Below are 20,064 nucleotides of genomic sequence, written 5' to 3'. Positions count from 1 at the left end.
ACTGACAAACCTTACAGATTTACTGGTAGCAGATCCCTATATTCTAGCAACAGTGACGAGCGGACCAAAATATGAGCTGCGGGGAGGAAACTGGGAAAGGAATACAGTTACTGTGGATCAACAAAAGCTGATAAGACTCTGAGTGTGCTAAAGACCAAATTATCTAACACAATGCATCATTGCAAAGACCTGCAATCACTAGACAAGATGGATCGTTCAAGACTGTGGTACCCATTGAGACTGCCAGGAATATGTGGACTTTGGTATCAAAGTCCAAATGAATGTAGTCTTACAGTGACTATTTGTTTGATAATTTTGTGCTTCATTGAGGGCTTGAAAGTGTGGTCTGCAGAAAAATACCAACTGGATTGAAACATCCTTGTTTTGTGTTTAAGTCCAAATCAAGGGGAAAAAAAGCCTGCATTCTAGAAATGGAGCCGGAAAGAGGAACTGATCAAAACGAGCTGCTGGATGTGGGATCAAGTGTCCCATGCCTGGAATCCAGGATCCAGGAGAACTGTCTCGGGTGCGATGGACATACTGAGGAGTACGCCCCTTTCTACATCTGCGAAAGCCCATGTGAATGGACCACAGCAGTAACGCTTATACTAAAAGTCATGGTATATGAATAAGGCTGTCTTTGGGTGCAGTTTTTGTTTTTGTCTTCTGTTGTGTTTCAGGGTAGCTTTTTAAGGAAAATAAACTTTTTTCCTTAAATACCAATTTGATTCTGTCCCCTCTCTTACACTGTGATGCTGGTTTGTTAATAATTGACACAATGGAGGCACTGTGATGCTATTTGTTAATAATTGTTTTTGCCACAACAGAGGCTAGGGTCAGATCCAGATCTAGGCGGGTAGATCAGATTGTGGATTTTGTGTGATCTTTGTGATGTGTAGACACCCCTGAGCAAAAACATCCAAGACAATCAACTGGTGAGTATAGAAGAATCAACTGAAATTATTATTTGTTTCTATTATTATTATTATTATTATTATTATTGTACCCCAGCAGAAGACGCACTGATCTGGCACGAGCATTTTGTACAAGCATGGGACGACTGTGATATGGACAACGTGTCTAATGCGGATCAAGAGAAGGATTTAAATCAAGCCCCAGATGCCGTTTAAAAAAACGTTGCAGATTCAGACGGTGATGCAGACACGCTCCCTTCAAACCAAGAGGAGTACAAGAACCAACAGCAGAACGGAGCAAACGAGGACATTTCTAACTTTCTGAACACAGTTGTCAAGAACCAAAAAAGAATTATAGAGGGCCCAGGAGGAGCAAGCACGTTTTAATCAGATTGTGAGAACAACACTACAGAAATGCAGGATCAAACAAATAATTAAACAAATAATTGCATTGCAAAAACGTCATGATGGTGGACATTTGGGGGTGGTTTTGCCTTAGTGAAGGGCTGCCTACAACCAAAATACTTACAGATCCAGAACAGTTTGCACAACACAGTTTTGGTGCCGAGTATGACATCAGACATTTCTCATTTGTGTCAGACACTATTGCAATTGTTCAGTGGTCTTGCGCAGATGGGAAAGCTGCCCAGACTCGCGACATCAATGTCTTTTTTGGTGCTTTTACAACAGCCCATGTACATTCAGAACTCTACAAGCTTATATATAGGCTGAGCAATAGGCTGCTTTATTGTGATACAGACAGTGTTGTCTTTACATCAAAAGAAGGTGAATATGAACCACCACTAGGCCCATATCTCGATGATCTTACTGATGAAGTTGGACCCCAAGACCACATTATCCAGATTGTTTTGTGCGGATGGAAAAGTTATGCCTTTGTTACAGCTAAAGGTAAGGTGTGTGTGTGTGTGTGAGAGAGAAAGTGAAAGGCATTATGATTAACACTTTAAACTCCTAAGCCATCACATTAAATATGATGATTGGGCTTGTAAATCATTATGTAAAGGGACAGGACGAAAGCAGTCATATTCTTGCACACAACAACACTATTGTGACAAATAAAAATGATTTGATATTACGCAAGTCATTTGTAAAGAAATTCAAAGTTGTGCAAGACAAGCGTGTATTGCTCCCTAACTTTACCACACTTACATATGGCTTCTTAAAACATTTTTGGTTGGGGTGTGACACAGAAGGGTTTAACAATCGATTCCAGTGTCCTTTTTCTTGTGTTTTTTCTGGGCCAAGCAATAGCGGCAAAACGTTTTTTTTTGTAAAAATGCTGGAAAGCTGATTTCTAAAAAAAAATTTACAATATTGTTTTTATTTATTCTGTATGGCAACCTTTGTATGATGATTTGTTGATGTATAATAATAATAAAAAAATTATCGAAGGAATTCCTTAAACTCTGGATGACAATATTTTGTTCCCTGTCAATAAAACGTGTCTTATCATTACCGGATGCTTACTGCATAAAATCATCAACCACAAGGAGATTGAAAAACTTTTCACAGTCTATGTATATCATCAGTCTATGTATGGGGGAAGTCGTGGCCTAATGATTCGAGAGTCAGACTCGCAACCTAAACGTTCTGGGTTTGAGTCTCGTACCAGCAGGGATTGTCGTGGGGGGGAAGTGAATGTACAGTGCTCTTGTCCACCTTCAATACCATAGCTGTGTCCCAAAGTTGAGTGTGCACACTTCGAAGACCAGACCTCCGAAGTGCACGAAGGGTCCTCCGAAGTGCGTGAGATGCTCCGCCTTCACAGGATTTCCTAATTCTGTCACCAGGTGTTTCCGATTAGCGCTTTGTCGCATAGCAACGGTGTGAGAGGAGAGCTGACGAGAGGACAGTCCTGCCAGGATAGGTGGAGCCAGAATTGATTGTTTTTGTTTTTATGATTTACTCATAATGGAGGAGACGGTGATGAACCTCAGGCTTAGCCAAGACCGAGGCCAGGTAAACTACACTGGTTTGCTGCGTCCTTTGTCGGATTACAATTTTAAATGCAGATACTGGCTTGGAGCTTACTTGAATAATGTAATGATACATACGAAAAACTACAAAATACACACATAGCAGTTCAAATGCTGACTGATATCTTACAAAGGTGCAATTTTATCCTTTGTCGTGTCTTGACCATATGTAGACAGTTTTTTTTTTTAGGCAGTTAACCATAAAAATAAAACTGTATTTAAAAAAATAGAGCAATAGTACAGCTTAATGTCCAGCAACTTTTAAATTTAATAACCTTGAACCCTTTAGAAGTAAACTGCGTAAACATACATAAAAGTGCAGCAGTATTATTAATGTAAAACCATGCCTGACAAATCTTTTTTTTTCAAGACAAGGACTGCACATACCTTTCACAGTACTCTCAATACCTTAAGTATATTAGAGTATGCAAGATATGGGGAGGATAGTTCAGCCAAAAATGAAAAATTGTGTAATCATTTTACTCACCCTTCAGTTGCTCCAGGTTTGTAATTTATATTTTTGGGTGAACTATCCCTTCAGCTAAAGTTGTAAATATGACTAGTAGTTTTTCCCCAATATGGTATTGGTAGTTACTAAAACTAGTTTACTGAAGTATGTCAATATTTCTTGTACTAATTACATTGTCATAGCTCTAAACAATTTCTCTTTTCCTTCTTTCCCTAAATCAGACCAGACCCCTGTACTGCAGGATAAAGCTGAATGTGCCAGCACTGGACAGGTGTTTAATGGTTTGTTCTGAGCAGGGAGACCCTGACTGTGTTGCTGGATCTACTGGGAAGTGAACGCCAACAGTGATGGTGCCATGATCCAGGCCCTGGTGTTTCTCTTCTGTCTGCCAGCGGTACATCATACAGATGGTCTCCAGAGTGTTTGACATGTGCCTCGTTCCACTGTCACCACATCATCCTCCGAGTAGGAGGTGCTGGCCATTCACCAAGAGATTGACCTCCTGAAGACCCCAGAACACATGGAGGCAGGGCCGGGCTCAAACTGATGCTGTTTTTCTGATGTTAAATCTAAGCTATGTTGTAAATGGTTGTAAAAAGTACTTTCTATTATGTATAGAACCATTTGTTTTAATGTGTAAAAAAGTATTTACAGGACAAACAAATAAACATATAATTGTGTTTTTTGTTCTAAGATATTTTGAGCTACATAAAAGAAAAGTGCTTATGTACATTAATTTTTTTTTAATTTACACATGTGAATATGCAAAACAAAAATACAACGTGTACAGAAAGTACTCAGGCTTATTTACGAATAAATTACAAAAAATAAAAATGAAATGCATAAATTGTATACATTATTTAACTTGGACTTTGCGTCACAGCATCACGACGTAATCTGTCCCAATCGCATTTCACATCCGCACTTCAGAGTCCACACACTTCAGTTTGGGACACCCTTCGTCGCGCCACTGTAACGCATTCGCACTTCAAATGCACACTTCGGAGTCCATGTAGCGTATGAGCAGTTCATTCATTCATTGGTTCTGAATTAATGAATCATGGCTCGTTGAATCTAAAACAATGCACATTCCTTGGCTAAAACCCAAAGCTTTTAGCTCCTGAACTCATGCAGGTAAATCAAACTCTCTGCAAGCTGAATGACTGGCCTGGTGCCAGCATGGCTGGGTTTAAATTCCTGATCAGGTCGTAAAATTTTATGACCCAACTGGGAGAAACAGAAAAGGCCCAGCTCGCTAGGAATTCTTGTAAGGAAAAAGGAAAGTAAATGTATTGACTGTATTTCCTTTTTGTGCTTAGATGTCTTCCATATCAAATTGGAGTATCTGCAATTTTATGTGTGTTAATCAAACTTTAAATGTGTGTAATTCTGCATATTAATGTAACTTTATGTTTCTCCTACCTTTACCTGTCATTCTTGGTATCTGTTTAAAAGCCGTCTTGCTTTGACCGAACCACTCATACAAAGGAAATTACAGTAAAATGTATTAGTCTGGAATTACCATCTTGCTGGAATATAACTGCTGAATTCTGACAACACCATAACTCACTCGAGTGGGTGTCTCCCCAGAGACAAAAGGAACTTTTTCCCGATTCAGATCGTGGACGTTCATTGGTTGTTCACACGAACAGAGGCGTGAACCCAGTCCCTCCATAAGAGACTGACACAGAGAGTTCTCGCTGCACTTCGTCAGAGAGAACGTCTGTCGCGTTGGCTCCTTAGGGAGCTATCATCTCCGTTTTTCATTTCTTTTCTTTAATAAGTTTTATTCTCATATTTGCCTCTGCCTACACGAGGGAGAAGAACTCTGAATCATTTCTTTGGTAACGCCACGTTCGTTGAACCTTTGAAACTTTGCGCGAGTCTGCTCGCCCCGGAAGACACGAGAGAACACGCCCAGCTCCAAAACAACGACACACGCATGCTCGTCTTTAGCAGGCATAAAGAGACCCACATGCAAGTATTATTTTCTATAGAGATTTAAACGCTGCTTAAGGTTGTCTATTCTCTTTTCAAGGTGATCTGATTCCTTGTTGTCTTTCAAAAGGTTACTGTATGTGATTTTGCCATACTGGGCGATCATTTTGTGATCTCTCCTATTTCTCTCTCACCTTCTCTCTCTCATCTGTTACTCGTTTTTTTTTTGTGTGTTGTATTTGTTTTAACTGTTTGTATTGTTATACGCATTTTTACAATGTGTGAATCGTAGTTTGATGTATTATTAGTTCAATTATTAAAATCCAATATATATTCATGATTGTTTCTGTCTAAAATGTTCACATCACGAAGTCAATGAAATGTTTGATCTTAGCTACAAAGCTTATTTGTTACTTTTCAGTAACCTAAATTTTATAAGGACGGGAGAATGGTTTCATGGCCAGAAACTATTCTTCCTGGAATTATAAGAAGTGATAACTTTATTGAAAGTTGATAAGTTAATCTTACGGCCGTTTGCTGGACAAACCACTGTTTGATTTGCATTAATTCCCAGTAAAAGATATCACGTTAACCCTTTAGGCGCCAGAGGTTTTTTCCTAAAACGTTCGATTTTGACATCTTAATTTCAAAAGGCTATATCTTAAAAGTGATAAAAGATAGAGACTTTCTGTAAATTATAGAAATATTAAGGATGACCCAAAGTTTATTTAGGGATTACATTTTCTCATCTAATTTGCATATTATGACGTCATATGGTGGCAGCCATCTTGGATTATAGAATTTTCATGAAAAGTCACGTTTAAATGATAAAATGCAGCACTTCTTTCCCCCCAAAATGTCCCTCACCTTCTGTATGCTATATTGCACAATACTGAATGCTTAGGTAAATAGTAAGTAGTAAACAAACTGTGTAAAGCATTACTAATAAATGGTAGAAACAAACCGAATGCATGTAGTGGCTGGCCTTTTGCTGTAGAGATTTTCCATTTACTACATACAGTAGGCACTCTGATTCCATGTATGGGGCACATATATTATTCATATGACAAACAAACACAAATGGACAAGACCTGTTTAGTTCAAAAGCTCACTCGCCACGGCAAGGCACAGATCATGAGTGAGATGACAAGACAAGACGAGAGACAGACGAGACAAGACGAGAGACAATGTTAGTATTTTTTTTTCTTCTTGTGGTTTTTGTTGATTTTTTTGTTGTTTTCTTTTTTTTTTAGCTGAGAAAGACACACACATCACAAGGACATGAACACACAAAAAAAGAACATATTGTACACTACTAAATGGTCAGGGAAATAGAGTAAGTAGAATAGTAAGTCAACAGTGTAAATCATTTCTAATAAATGGCAGACAAAAAAATGAATTTATGTAGCAGACCTTTTGCTGTAGAGATAATGACTCCCTATCCATCCAGGTGACATTTCTTGTAGTGTTTCATTGTGTTGTGCCTTGCAATGAAAGGTACCACACCAAGACCCACCCCACACTGCCTGCACATGTATTTTGTCTGACGGCGGCCTTTAGGGCGGGTCCGATCAGAACAAACTACACAATCTGGGTAACCATCAGCCTGGCAGATAAAGTGGCGCTCAGTGAGTCTTTGTGGCAAGTCTCCCAGTGAGGACGACTTTCGTCCTTTGTTGCTCTCTTTCCTGGAGAAGCCTTCCAGTAAAGCAGTGATGACATCCTGCACGAAGACTTTCAGGGTCTTGTGAGGAGCAGCAGTGCAGCGGCAGTAAATGATGTGGGCATTCACCATGCTTACACTGAGAATGGCATTGAAAATCCTGTTGTACCATTTCCTTGACCTATGGGGAAAGAGGTAGGTCTTCATTCTCTGGTCTGCTGTGTCGACACCCCCCATGAACGAATTGTAGTCATCAACACAAACAGGCCTATTTATCTCCCTATAGCCACTATCAGTGTGTTTGGTCCTGATGCGCTTTCTGACACGTGTTGGAATGCAGTGTAGAGAGCATTGTGAGGCGCTTTGTATCATGCCATGCACAAGCTAGCATTTTCCCCTTCCTCATAAAGACTGGGTCATCTCCTTTGCTCAACGGTAACTGTTCACGGCTGAGGCCCTTTGGCATCCCCTTCCTCTTACTGCTGACAGTCCCACACAAACCCAAATCATTGCTTGCCAACTCATCTGCTATGGCTGGCGAGGTGTAATAGCTGTCCACGTACACCTCATGCCCTTTCCCTGTGTACGAGGCCATCAGCTCACGGACAATAAGGTGTGTAGCACCGAAATCACTTGAATTAGGCCTACTTTGTCCAGTGTACATGGACCACTGTAGCACATAGCCTGACTTGGCTTCACTCAGAACAAATATTTTGTAGCCATATTTGTCTGGTTTGTTTGGGTTGTACATTTTTTAAGGTTGATTTCCCTTTGAACGCAATGGTCATTTCATCCAATGACAGCTGCTTAGATGGACCATACATTGCTGAAAACCGGGGGATGACCAAATTGATGATTGGGCGGATTTTGAATAGCCTGTCATACCCTGGCTGACACCTGTCAACACACTCCTCATTATTGGTGAAGTGAAGGAAAGACAAAATCATCTCAAATCTATTCCTGGACATCACCTTGCCAAATCCAGGTGTTGCTGTTGGCCAATATTCGGCCCAATAATCCTCCAACTCTGGCTTCTCTACAAGACCCATACTCAAATGCAGAGAAAAGAAGGCTTTCATTTCACTGACAGTTATGTCAGACCATTGATGAAATCTGGAGTGTGGATGGAGTTGATGGGAGGCTAAAAACTGATGGGCGTAGCGATTTGTCTCATTTACAAGTAAATCATCAGAGAGAAAGAGTGATAGAAAATCTAGGGGCGAATTGGCATTGGAGAGTTCTCTTTCCCCCAGATATCCAATTGGCTGATCAAAGGGCGTGATCCAACTTTGGTACTCATCCTCATTGACCAAGTACTCAAAGCCGGCATTACCATCAGCTTGCGATAGACCATGCATATTAGCCCCTCTGCCCCGTGTCACACCGCCTCTGCTCCTGCTACGAGCAGCGCGGCCAGATCTGCCTCGCGCGCGCGCCGAGTGTGCACAGCTCGGACTACTGTCATTGTCATTGCGACTCCCCACCCTGCCTCCACGTTGCCCCCTAACTGTCCTATGAATACTTCGACCTTGTCTAACATATGGTTCTTTCAAATATTTATTGCACAATGTAGCATCCAAACTCTAAATGACAGATTGACAGAAGTTTTCTATTCGCAAGAGACGCTTTAAGGCCGACAGCCCTCACTTACAGTAATTCACAACAGCTGTTTCGTTCTAACCATGAGTGAATTGAAAGATCACGACAAGTGAGAGAATGATAAAAACCCTGCTTAGCAAGCCATGGCAAAATGAGTCATTTGTCTTAGTACAAATGTCATGTGTTTCACTAACAGCATTATATTTACTCATGTTGTCTGTACTATTTGCCAAGTTAGCAGAATTGAGAGAAAGATTAGAGTAAATGAGGAATGTTTATCCTCTTGTGGTTTCCTCACCTTCTTTGAGAGTGACAGAAAGCCCCAATAGGACACTCTACTCAGAAGACCAATAGAGTGAATCACTGATTCTACGAATTAGGGAACATTAAACATAAAATGGCCACGATTTCGGCGAAAAGAGATTATTTCTGGACACGAATGTACGTGCAGAGGGGTGGGGGTGCCATATAGAGGATGGAATATAATGTTAGTGAAATGATGCTGAACTTAACTCTCTGCTGTGGTGACACAAGGAGAGTTCCATGCGCATGTTATAATAAACATAGACCAAAGAAACATCTCTCTGACTCTTGTGCATTCCTCATCTGAGTGACTCTGAAATAACTTTTTCCACAACACATACCCAGTGGCATTAGACAAAGTCTCCACCACAATACTGTCGCCGCGATTTCGGTGAGGCACACGGTCAGAAGACAAAGCTACACTAGCGCGGTAAAAATCTCCCGCCTCATTCCCCACAACACTAACACGCCTGCTAACTTCGCGATGAACACTCCGACCCCGGGAAACATTGTTCCCACCACTGACACTGGGCAAAGGACCATCTACATTGGGCAAAGGATTCACCGTTTGTGCTTGGTGTAGGGCTTTACTTTCACTTTCAGGATCACCGTCACCTTCTGAAGGCAGATATTACCCTTCAGAATCAGGGTCCGCGAATAGAAGTCCCAACACTTCATTGCGGGTAATCTTTATTGATGCCATTAGATGATAATGATAATAATAATAATAATAATAATAATAATAATAATAATAATAATAAAAATAATAATAGTAATAATAATCTAATGCAAATACTCACTGACGTTGACAATATTGCTCTGATAAAAGGGCTCACTCTCACACTAGCTCCGCTTTTGTTCGCACTGATTCAATGCGCTCTAGCTCGAAGATTATCTCCTCCCAACTTCCTACAGCTCTAAAATTTGATAATATTGTTACTATAGATAAGGTTAAGATATTAGAGAATTTTAATAAGCATTTCACTGAAGTCGGCCATGCCTTTCATCTAAATACTCGCCCTCAAGCTAGCTGCCCTACAGTCACAACACCCCTGTGCTCAGCTCCCTTCACACATTTTTCCACACGTTTTTCCTTTACTCCTATCCAGATAGCCGATGTATTGAAAGAACTGCAAATGCTGGACCCTTTACAAATCAGCTGGGCTGGATAATCTGGACCCATTCATTTTTTTAAATTATCTGCAAACATTATTGCTGCCCATCACCAGTCTATTTAACCTCTCTCTCTTATCTTCTGAAATCCCGAGAGATTGGAAATCCGCTGCAGTCATTCCTCTGTTTAAAGGGGGAGACACCCTCGACCCTAACTGCTATAGACCAATATCCATCTTACCCTGTCTTTCCAAAGTTTTTTGAGAAATTGGTCAATAAACAAATTGTCAGTTATCTGGAATCCCATCGTACTCTTTCTGCTATGCAGTCTGGTTTTCCGTGCTGGTCATGGCTGCACCACGGCTACCCTAAAGGTTCTGAATGACATCATAGCCGCCATTGATAAAAAGCAATACTGCGCAGCCGTTTACATCGACCTGTCCAAGGCTTTTGATTCGGTTAATCACTGTGTTCTCATCAGCCGACTCAATAGCCTGGGCTTCTCCCCATGATTGCCTTGCCTGGTTTTCCAACTATCTCTCCGACAGGGTCCAGCGTGTTAAATCGGAGGGCTTGTTGTCGGGACCCATGCCTGTCTCTATGGGGGTACCACAGGGCTCGATTCTCGGGCCGACTCTATTCTCCCTCTACATCAATGATGTGGCTCTTGCTGCTGGTGACTCTCAGATTCATCTTTATGCAGATGATACCATCCTGTACACGTCAGGCCCTTCGTTAGATACCGTGCTTAAAAATCTTCAGAGAGTTTCAAATTCTATTCAATATTCCTTTCAAAATCTTCAGTTATTATTAAATTCTGGTAAAACGAAGTGTATGCTTTTCAATCGTTCGTTGCCAATACCTGCTTGTCTACCTAACATCACCACGCTGGATGGGTCTGAGTTAGAATATGTTGATACATATAAATATCTAGGTGTCTTGTTAGACAGTTCTCTCTCCTTCCAGCCACACATTAACAAACTTAGATCTAAAATTAAATCGAGAATTGGTTTTCTTTTTCCGTAACAGGGCCTCTTTTACTTATGCTGCCAAACTGGCTTTGGTGAAAATGACTATCATTCCAATGTTTGACTTTGGTGATGTTATTTATAGAACTGCCCCAAATTTTCTGCTGAAAAAACTGGACGTGATCTATCATAGTGTCATACGTTTTGTTACAAATGCTCCTTACAACACCCACCACTGCGAGCTCTATGCATTAGTTGGTTGGCCGTCATTAACTATGCGGCGTTTAACTCATTGGTACCAACTTATTTACAAGTCTTTGCTTGGTAAAGTCCCGCTGTATTTAAGTTGTCTAGTTACTATTGCTGTACCTACTCGCAGTCTACGATCTAATAGGTATATTGCCTTAGTCACCCCGAAAGTCTGCACAACATTCGGCCGCCAATCCTTCCAGTTTGCAGCCGCCAATGACTGGAATGGATTACAAAAAACCTTAAAACTTGAAACACTCATATCACCAGTTGCTTTTAAACTACTCCTTTCTGTGCATCTGACCGATCTTTGTACTTGTTAATTGTCTTCAAATGCTCCTCTCCATAATTGCGGTCATACAATCCATGCTCTTAAATGATATATTGGTTAGATAGATTTTTAATAAGATACACCTTATATATTCAGTAAAATTATTTATTTGTTTTTTAATCTTAAAATATTTTCGCTATGTCATAATATGTCTTAATTATGTTGCTTAACAGACTCACATATATCTTATCCTGTTTTTTGATACCCGGTATTGCCTTATTGTGTTTTACTGTAATTTTATAAATTTGCACTCCTGTGTTCTGTGTATTTATTATGTAACACTATGTTGTCTTGCACATGTTTCGCCTTATCTTGGCCAGGTCTCCGTTGTAAATGAGAATTTGTTCTCAATCGGCCTACCTGGTAAAATAAAGGTTAAATAAAAAAAAAAAAGTTGTAAGTGGGTTTTTGTTATAGATGGGTGTAGTTTTTTTGATTATGGTTTTTTGTATGACATGTCTACCATCTAGCGGAGGGGAGGTCGAACGAAATTGACACCCTATTTCACAAAATCGGCCGTTTTATTCAGTGCCGCATCTTGTCGAGTAAACTCGACCATGGCGCCTAGAGGGTTAATTGATATGAAGAATGGAATATTGACATCTTAATGAGTAAATTACAGTGCCTTGTAATGAGTTATTCATATATACAATTGACCTATTTTTCATCTTAAATAATTTTAATGTAACTGTCACAAGATATATATATTAATCATATTCCTGATTAATTATTAAAATTCCCTATATATCATTTGAACTAACGTTAACCCTCTGGAGTCTAAGGGTATTTTTGGGGCCTGGAGAAGTTTTGTCATGCCCTGACATTTGTGCCTTTTTCAGTTTCTTATAAATATCTAAATGGCTAAAGTCTAATCTCACTGTAATCAGCACAAACTGGGCTATAATAATATGTGAGCAGCATGTATGTACATGATTGTGTTTTTGAGAAAAAAAATGTTATGCGTGGTTAGTGAAAAACTAAAAATGTTAAATCACTTGAATAAGGCAATAAAACACAGAGAACGCTGGTTCCCGGGACTTTTGAGAACTGGAGCTTGTAGCCTAGAATTTTTCTTTCTAAATGATGTGAAAATCATCTTGTTTACTCACTTACAGAAAATAATATATTGATTTAAATTTTCTAAGACACTTTTTGTTGGTAAAAGTCATATGCGAGTAGGCGTCAACTATCATGAATTCACACCTGAGAAGACAAAGGCCTGCATAATGAGCTGCATAATGAGCCATTCAGTCAGCTGTGTCACTGAGAGGGATGAGTTACAAGAAAGAATGTGAGGACAAAATAAATGTATATAATTTTATGTTTGTAGTTTATTTAGAATATATTTAATTATCCCACAACATAATTTAATATTCACTTGTGAGTGCAGTTAAACAGTTTATTAGGAGCAATCAAAGCTGACTTTCAAACTGAATTTTTTGCATCATTACTCCAGTCACACAATCATTCAGAAATCCTTTTAACAATCTTATTTTCTACAAAAAAACATTTATTGTTATTATTATTATCATTATTATTATTATTGTTGAAAAGAGCTGAGGAATATTTTTTTCAGGTTTTTTAGGGGGAATAAATTGAAAGAACACAATTGTTTATTACATTTGTTACAGTTACATTTATTGGTACATTTATATTATTTACATCAAGCTTTTGAATGGAACAGTAGTGTATATTGTTATTGAAACTTCATAATATTTCACTTGATTATACATTTAGTCAGGAATTATAGTTTGGAAAAAGTCTAACTAGTAAAATGTTTACACGTTATGTGAAAACTAGTACAAGTATATAAATAAATAAAAAGAGACTTACTCATGTTTATGATCTCTGCTGAATAAAGTGCTTCATTCTTTTTTTCTGAGGAAATCCAAATCTCAAATCCACAACCACATCAAATCTTTTTGGGGTGAATTATGTCTTATTCCTCTCATCGCGAAGCAAACAGTAAAATAAAAAAAACTTGAACAATCTCGCTGCGTTGTCTTCTGTTGTGTGGGCGTATTCAAGCCACGCGCATCAGTGAAACATTATCATCTCAAAAGCGCGTTCAGTGTGGGGGCGTGGTCGCATTAGAAGATAATGAAGGGAGACGTGAAAAACGGACATCGCGTTGTTTTCATATGGATTACTTTAAACAAGTGCTGCCGATAACAAATATTCTGTGATAGTTTGAGGGCATGACAAAACTTCTCCAGGCCCCATATATATCTTTTGTCTGTGTGTTGAGTATTCACTGAGTTACAGTTCATTTTAATGACGCGTTTGTAAATGAAGATCAGCGCAGACAAAGGCTGCAGACAGCACTCCTTGTTTGTTATCTTTATTTTATAAGTGCACAAAGTTTTGTTATTATGTCTGTATACAAAAAAAAGTAGACCCTTTGCAGATTCGATTGATGTATTGCTCTTATCTGTACGATCAAAACTGAAAGTGTAATTTAAGTTCTTTTCGGGGTTATCAGGAGAAAATACCCCAAAACACGTATACGCGTTAATCGACTTCAGAGGGTTAACCACAGTGATATTCAAAAATAAACGATAAAACTCCTGGTCTAAAAATTGGCTTTGCTACCCAATTTTAAACTTAAAACATTTAAATCATAAGTGCTATTTGGATAAATGTGTATGGGAGTGCAACAGACGGAAAATTCCTGTTGTTCACATTTGCGTGTTTTGCAGCGAAGAAATCCTGCCTCATGCTCTTGTGCAGTATAGCACCTTAAAGGTCCTACAAACCTTTGTCTGTTGGAGAATCAGCGCTGACAAACGCTCAGATTCTAAATCACACTGAAGTATGCAGCTAAGAAATCCCAAGAGGGCGTCTTAGAAGTCTCAAATTACGCTTCGCCTTCTGACTTCAGCCTGCATGAGTGCAATTACGCAATCTCGTGGCCGTTTCAGATAATGCTCTCTTACTGCTAATTTTTATTTCCCTGTGGTTGTTGAATTAGCCCGTCTAAATTCTCAGTAATTATTTGCATTTACAGCTTTGCTCATGCGAATATTATTTTATGTTAGACAAATTTTCCTGCCTTTGAACCAAACTCAAAGTAAATGTGAACAGTCAAACATGATTTGAATTAAAATTTAATTGTTTAATAGTGTAAATTAAGTGTCTCAGGTTAACCACTGATTGACCCACTTAGAAGGAAGTGAGCCATCTAGTGGCCGTCTCCTGTTAAGTCGGTTCATAGCTTTAAGCTCTCTTCTCTGTTCACCAGGTGAAGCACAGAGAGGGAGTACGCCCCCTTGTGGTGAAAACCAGCTACTGCGGCCTGCTTCTTCTCCCGTGTTTCATCCTGTCTCTATTTTGATTTTTATTCTTTTCTTCTCTCTTTTGGCTTAGGTTATTTTGATAATTACCATCACTATCATAATTTCCTTTTGTTTTATCATTATTAGGTAAAGCTGTTACCTCTCATTTCTACATATATATTTACTCAAATATCATTATTATGTTAAGCTTTTTTCTTTTCATTTTTAGTTAAATTTTTTTCCAATGTTTTTTAAGGCTTGTTTTTCTACAATCAAATACGGTGATTGGTCAGGTTTCCAGTGAGCAAGGTTGCCCGACCAGCATTACCGACACTGGCTGTGAGTGAATCTCGGTTTCTTTTATCTCTGTCCGTAGTTGCGGCCCGCAGTGGAGACATCAGCAATTTGGCACTCCAAAGGTAGTCAATCAGTCCAGCCGACATAAGGCAATTTCTGGGACCAGTACCTAAACCGGGGCCTAAAAAGGGGCCACTCTTTCGAGAGGGTTCTAGGGAACAGCCCAATTTTGCAGTGCTGTCTGGCGGTTGACATCTTGGCATTGCCAGGTTATGTTAAAAGTCACAAGCTGTTTGAGAGGGCGCAACGCGACACAGAGTAACGGAGGGCCGAGGAAACTGCGGTTGAGTGTTTGGGAGCGCCAGGGAGGCTGACTGCGCCGCTGGTTTCCACCTGAGCGACATCAATTCACCCAGGTGAACCAAATGTGATAAAACCCATCCACTTATTATAAGCCACAGTATATTAGATATTCCCCCGGATATATTTTAAGTGTTTAGCCCATCTCTTCTCCAAGCCACACCATCTTCCTAGGTTTCTTACCCCGATAGCCCCACTCACCTGTTGGCCCTATCTTAAAACTTAGCAGTAGGCTTAGGCCTCCTTATTCTCCCTAACACATATCGTGTTACTATTGTTTTATCTCATTTCAAGTGTTTTGTTTCACTTTGATCTTTTCTGTCCTTTGTTCTGTTGTGATTTGTTTCTTTCATTTCACATAGAGACAGTAACCTATGAGAGCCACCAAGGAAGCTAAATAGTAGAATGACAACTAGCAGCCGGTGTCATCACGTGACCCGCTAGGCTACTGCCTGTCAAATCTCCATTTCAGGTCCTTTGTTGACCCAAGTTAATTGGCACCGCGAAATGTCTGACCGTTTGCATCAGTTAGCCCCAAAATTCTCAAACGGCATAGCCCATATGAGTATAGCTCGTTAACCGTAGAACGAACTTGCATTGGTCTCTTTGTGTGTATGCTGTGTTTCTCTCACCTACAGTGAGCCAGGATGTTCCGTTCATCCAGTCCAGCAGTCCACGGGGGCAATCTCTCGACATGGTTGAAAGCAATGACGACCCCCTTCCTGCCCAAGGACGCCAGTAACCTGCAGCACCTAAACCAAGAGGAACTGGACACCGAGCTAGGCAAACTGATGGCACACGATCCAACCCAAAGCTACAACTACAAAGAACTCGCCAGGATCCTCGGAAGCCTAGTTCACATTCTCGTCACCCAGGCATGGCTCAGCGAATGGAGCAACATCGACCTGGAACAGCAAGCAGCAATGCTTATGCTTCAAGCGGAGGAGGCCTGGAAGGACCAGGCCCGAACCCAGAGTCGCCTTGATCAGCTCCTCCTCGAGACCCAGAACCAGTGCGAGAAAGAGGACGCCACAGATCCAGAGCTACAGAAAGAAGTAGAAAGACTTCAAAATGCCCTTCAAGATCTTCACCTCGACACAGACCAAAGAGAACAGTTGGAGAGTCACCTCGACACACAGTTGGAGAGAGAAGCCTGAAAGGAACTCAACGAAAAACTCCAGCAATGTGATGCTCTCCTAGAGAGAGCAAAGACTGAACTGAAAGAAAGAGACTCTAAAGCCAGGGCCTGCGAAAAACACTTGCAAGCAGCCCGAGCTAAAATCAACGAGCTTACTCTGCAGAGAAACTTGCAAAGAAAACAAGAAAGACGAACCAGACATCTTATGTTTAAGCATAAGAACTGAAACCAACACCCTGTCTAACTGCCATCTGACTGAGCCAAGCACCCCGAACACTGCTCGTCATTCACAGAGCTAACTGTCACATCACAAGGTAACAGCATCACCCAAGCTCCACAGCTGACAGCTGCACACCCTGAACGAGACAGCACAGTTCCTCACACCAGGTACCACAATCTCAAGGTACCAGAAAATGCTGGTACACGATACCGGTCTTAACCACCCATCGATCGTCACACCTGCCCTGATGCAACCTCGTCGAAAAGGGGGTGGGCCGAAAACTCCACCTGAACATCACGTTAGGAAAAGGAGTGAGCATGGAAGCCCTGATCGACACAGGATCACACTTTACGGTGATCTCATCTCAACTTTTCAAAACACTCCAATTTGAAGCTAAGAGACAAGATCGAACTCTTACACCTCAAACTTGTGAACTGAATGTACAGTCATACAGCCAGAATGACATCCGGTTTGACCAGGTAGCTTCCATTCACCTGACGATTGGTCCTATGAGTCTAGTCCATCCCGTGTACATTTCACCAATGGACACTTACCCACTCCTTTACTGAACTTCAAACAGCTAAAGGTCTGGGCTCAAGTGCGAGAAACTCTTCCCCTCCAGCCACACAGGTCGCCGGTGACAGACTGTCAGGACACAGAGGTCACGGGAACTCCCACAGAGCCAGACGGCCAGGTCACAGAGCTCACGGGAACCCCAGCAGCCAGCCATGGGTACACAGCCTCAACAACAAACCAAGGCTCAAGTTCGCTCCTCTGCACCTTAGTCAACGAACAGGGAACGGTGGTACCAGCTTACACCAAAGGGGTCGCTGTTCGGCTCAACATGCGATGTGGTCAATCCGTAAACCACACGCTGGGTTTCTTCCAACCCTCACCTGAATGTGTGGAACTCAGACTCACACTTGAAGCCACACCCCTCACTGAAGTGTCATCTCATGTAGTTTACATCCTGTTCAACAACTGCACGGCAACTGACATCAACATTCCCAAGGCCTACCGGCTGGGGTGGATAGTGAGCCATGACTTTCATGATTTTGAACTTGTACTACCTGTCATTGGGCCCATTCCACCTGCACTGATACCCGAAGGGAGTACAGACAACACATTGTTCACTGCACCCTTCAAATTCATAGCCATCACATCTGTCATGTCGGTGACCAAAGACCAGGTGTGCAGAACGGAGCTGACCGAGGACCAACACCTCGCAGGACACACAGTCTCCCACCAGAGCGTCAGTGAGACTGATGAACCTGCTACACCTCTTAATACCAAACCGACTGATGACACACCGACGGAGGAGCCTTACCCAGGTTTTGGATCTCAAGTGCAGCAAATTCTACAAGACACTAATGCACTTCAGAGCGATACATTTCGTCAAGGACTCAGACAAGTCCTTTATGAATTCAAAGAATCCTGTGCCAAAGACTCTTTAGACTGTGGTCTTACCAACCTCCACATGGTGCGCATCCCTACGCACCCTGATGCTCCTCCCATTTTTGTCAAACAGTACAAGATTCCCATCGCCTCACACAAACCAGTGCAGGAGATCATCGAATCTATGCTTGAGAAAGGTGTCATCCGTCCATGCAACAGCACCTACTCAGCCCCCATCTGGCCCGTCCTCAAACCTAACGGCGAATGGCGACCTACCGTTGACTACAGGAAACTGAATCAACAGGTGCCACTGTCACAATGGCCCATGACCCAGCTAGAACAAGAAATGCCCCGAATCAGAGGAGCCACAATCTTCTCTACACCTGATGTGGCCTCTGGATTCTGGACCATTCCGGTGTACCCGGAAAACCAACACAAGCTGGCATTCACATTTGGCAACCGACAGTTCACCTTCAACAGGTGCCTGTTTGGGTACGCCAACTCACCAGCTGAATTCAACATCTTTCTGAACAAAGCCTGTACAGACTCTAACTATGCCAGACTCAGTTTCGTGTGCCATCTTCCAAGCTGGAACCAGAATGGTTTCAAAACTGCAAACAACAAGCCAGTCAAACACCAACACCTGTTCCAGGAATGTGATAACGTCACAAAAACACACAATGTGACTGTGTACTGGAAGAAGGTAAAAGGACACTCGAAGCTACCAGGTCTAGACAAGGACTTAAATGATCAAACTGACACCCTCGCCAAAACTGGCGCACTAAACAACAGGCTGCGGTCACTCCCAACCCACCCACCCACCCACTTTCAAGGTTAAAGTGATTACACACAGCATAAGAACTTTACAAACTAGACTGCCTACCTCAGAGCCGCTTACGCTGGCTCCGCTGTTTACAAATACCAACATAGCGGACAAGCTGGTTTCTGACACCTCCATAAAGACTTTGCTTAACCACCTCTCAAACCCCTCCATCCACCCTTGCACGCTGTCTACACTCACTGACAACCAGTGCCTCAGACCACTGCATGATACAAAGCACATGCTGCGTGCACAGAACAACACTGTGGGTTGTGCACCATCTGACATCACAATGCCAAGGTTTGTAATGCCACAGCGCAAAAGGGGGATTATGCCAATGTATTTCCATGACGCATCATGTGCTGCACAACACAGCACCAGAGACACTGAAGCAAGCGTCATGCCAGCAGCAAGATGTGGCAAAACATGGGCCAAGGCGAGCTAAACCCAGTCGCCGCCCACGAAGTAAAGAGACTGCCCTGTCCAACCAAAGACAACCCTCGCTTGTTTCTTCCTCCCCTTTTTGTCTCTCTCTCCCTGTTTTCTGTACCAGGATGCTGCTGTGGTTCGCCATGCTGTGCTGTCAGCCAACCAGAGGACAGCTGCCACCGAGAGAACAACTGAGACTCCTGATCACCGACTACAGAGCACACTACCCCAGCACCGTAGCCCAATACAGCTGGGCAGGTGCCCGATGGACAGAGAACTCCCTCACTCACGCTGAGGCCGATGTCAAACACATGTTCAGCCAAGGTGAGAAAGTGACTGTTACACAAGTGGAGTTCAAACGTGTGTTAGTGACTGTTACACAAGTGGAGTTCCAAACGGTTCCTGGGGGCTTTGCTCGGAGCCGCCAGAACTCTGTTTAACATTGGTATGTCCAGTGTCAATTGCTCCATGAAACCTCTGTTTACTGTCTTCCAGAATGACTTTGCCCAGACTCAGCTGGTTACAGCGATAACAACAGACATGCTGTGGGAGGTTAGCTCCTCCAATGACAGCCTAACCACGGGTA

The sequence above is a fragment of the Cyprinus carpio genome, chromosome A4 (genome assembly GCF_018340385.1).
Source record: "Cyprinus carpio isolate SPL01 chromosome A4, ASM1834038v1, whole genome shotgun sequence".
Classification (NCBI taxonomy): Eukaryota; Metazoa; Chordata; class Actinopteri; order Cypriniformes; family Cyprinidae; genus Cyprinus; species Cyprinus carpio.
This window is presented reverse-complemented; position numbering follows the sequence as displayed.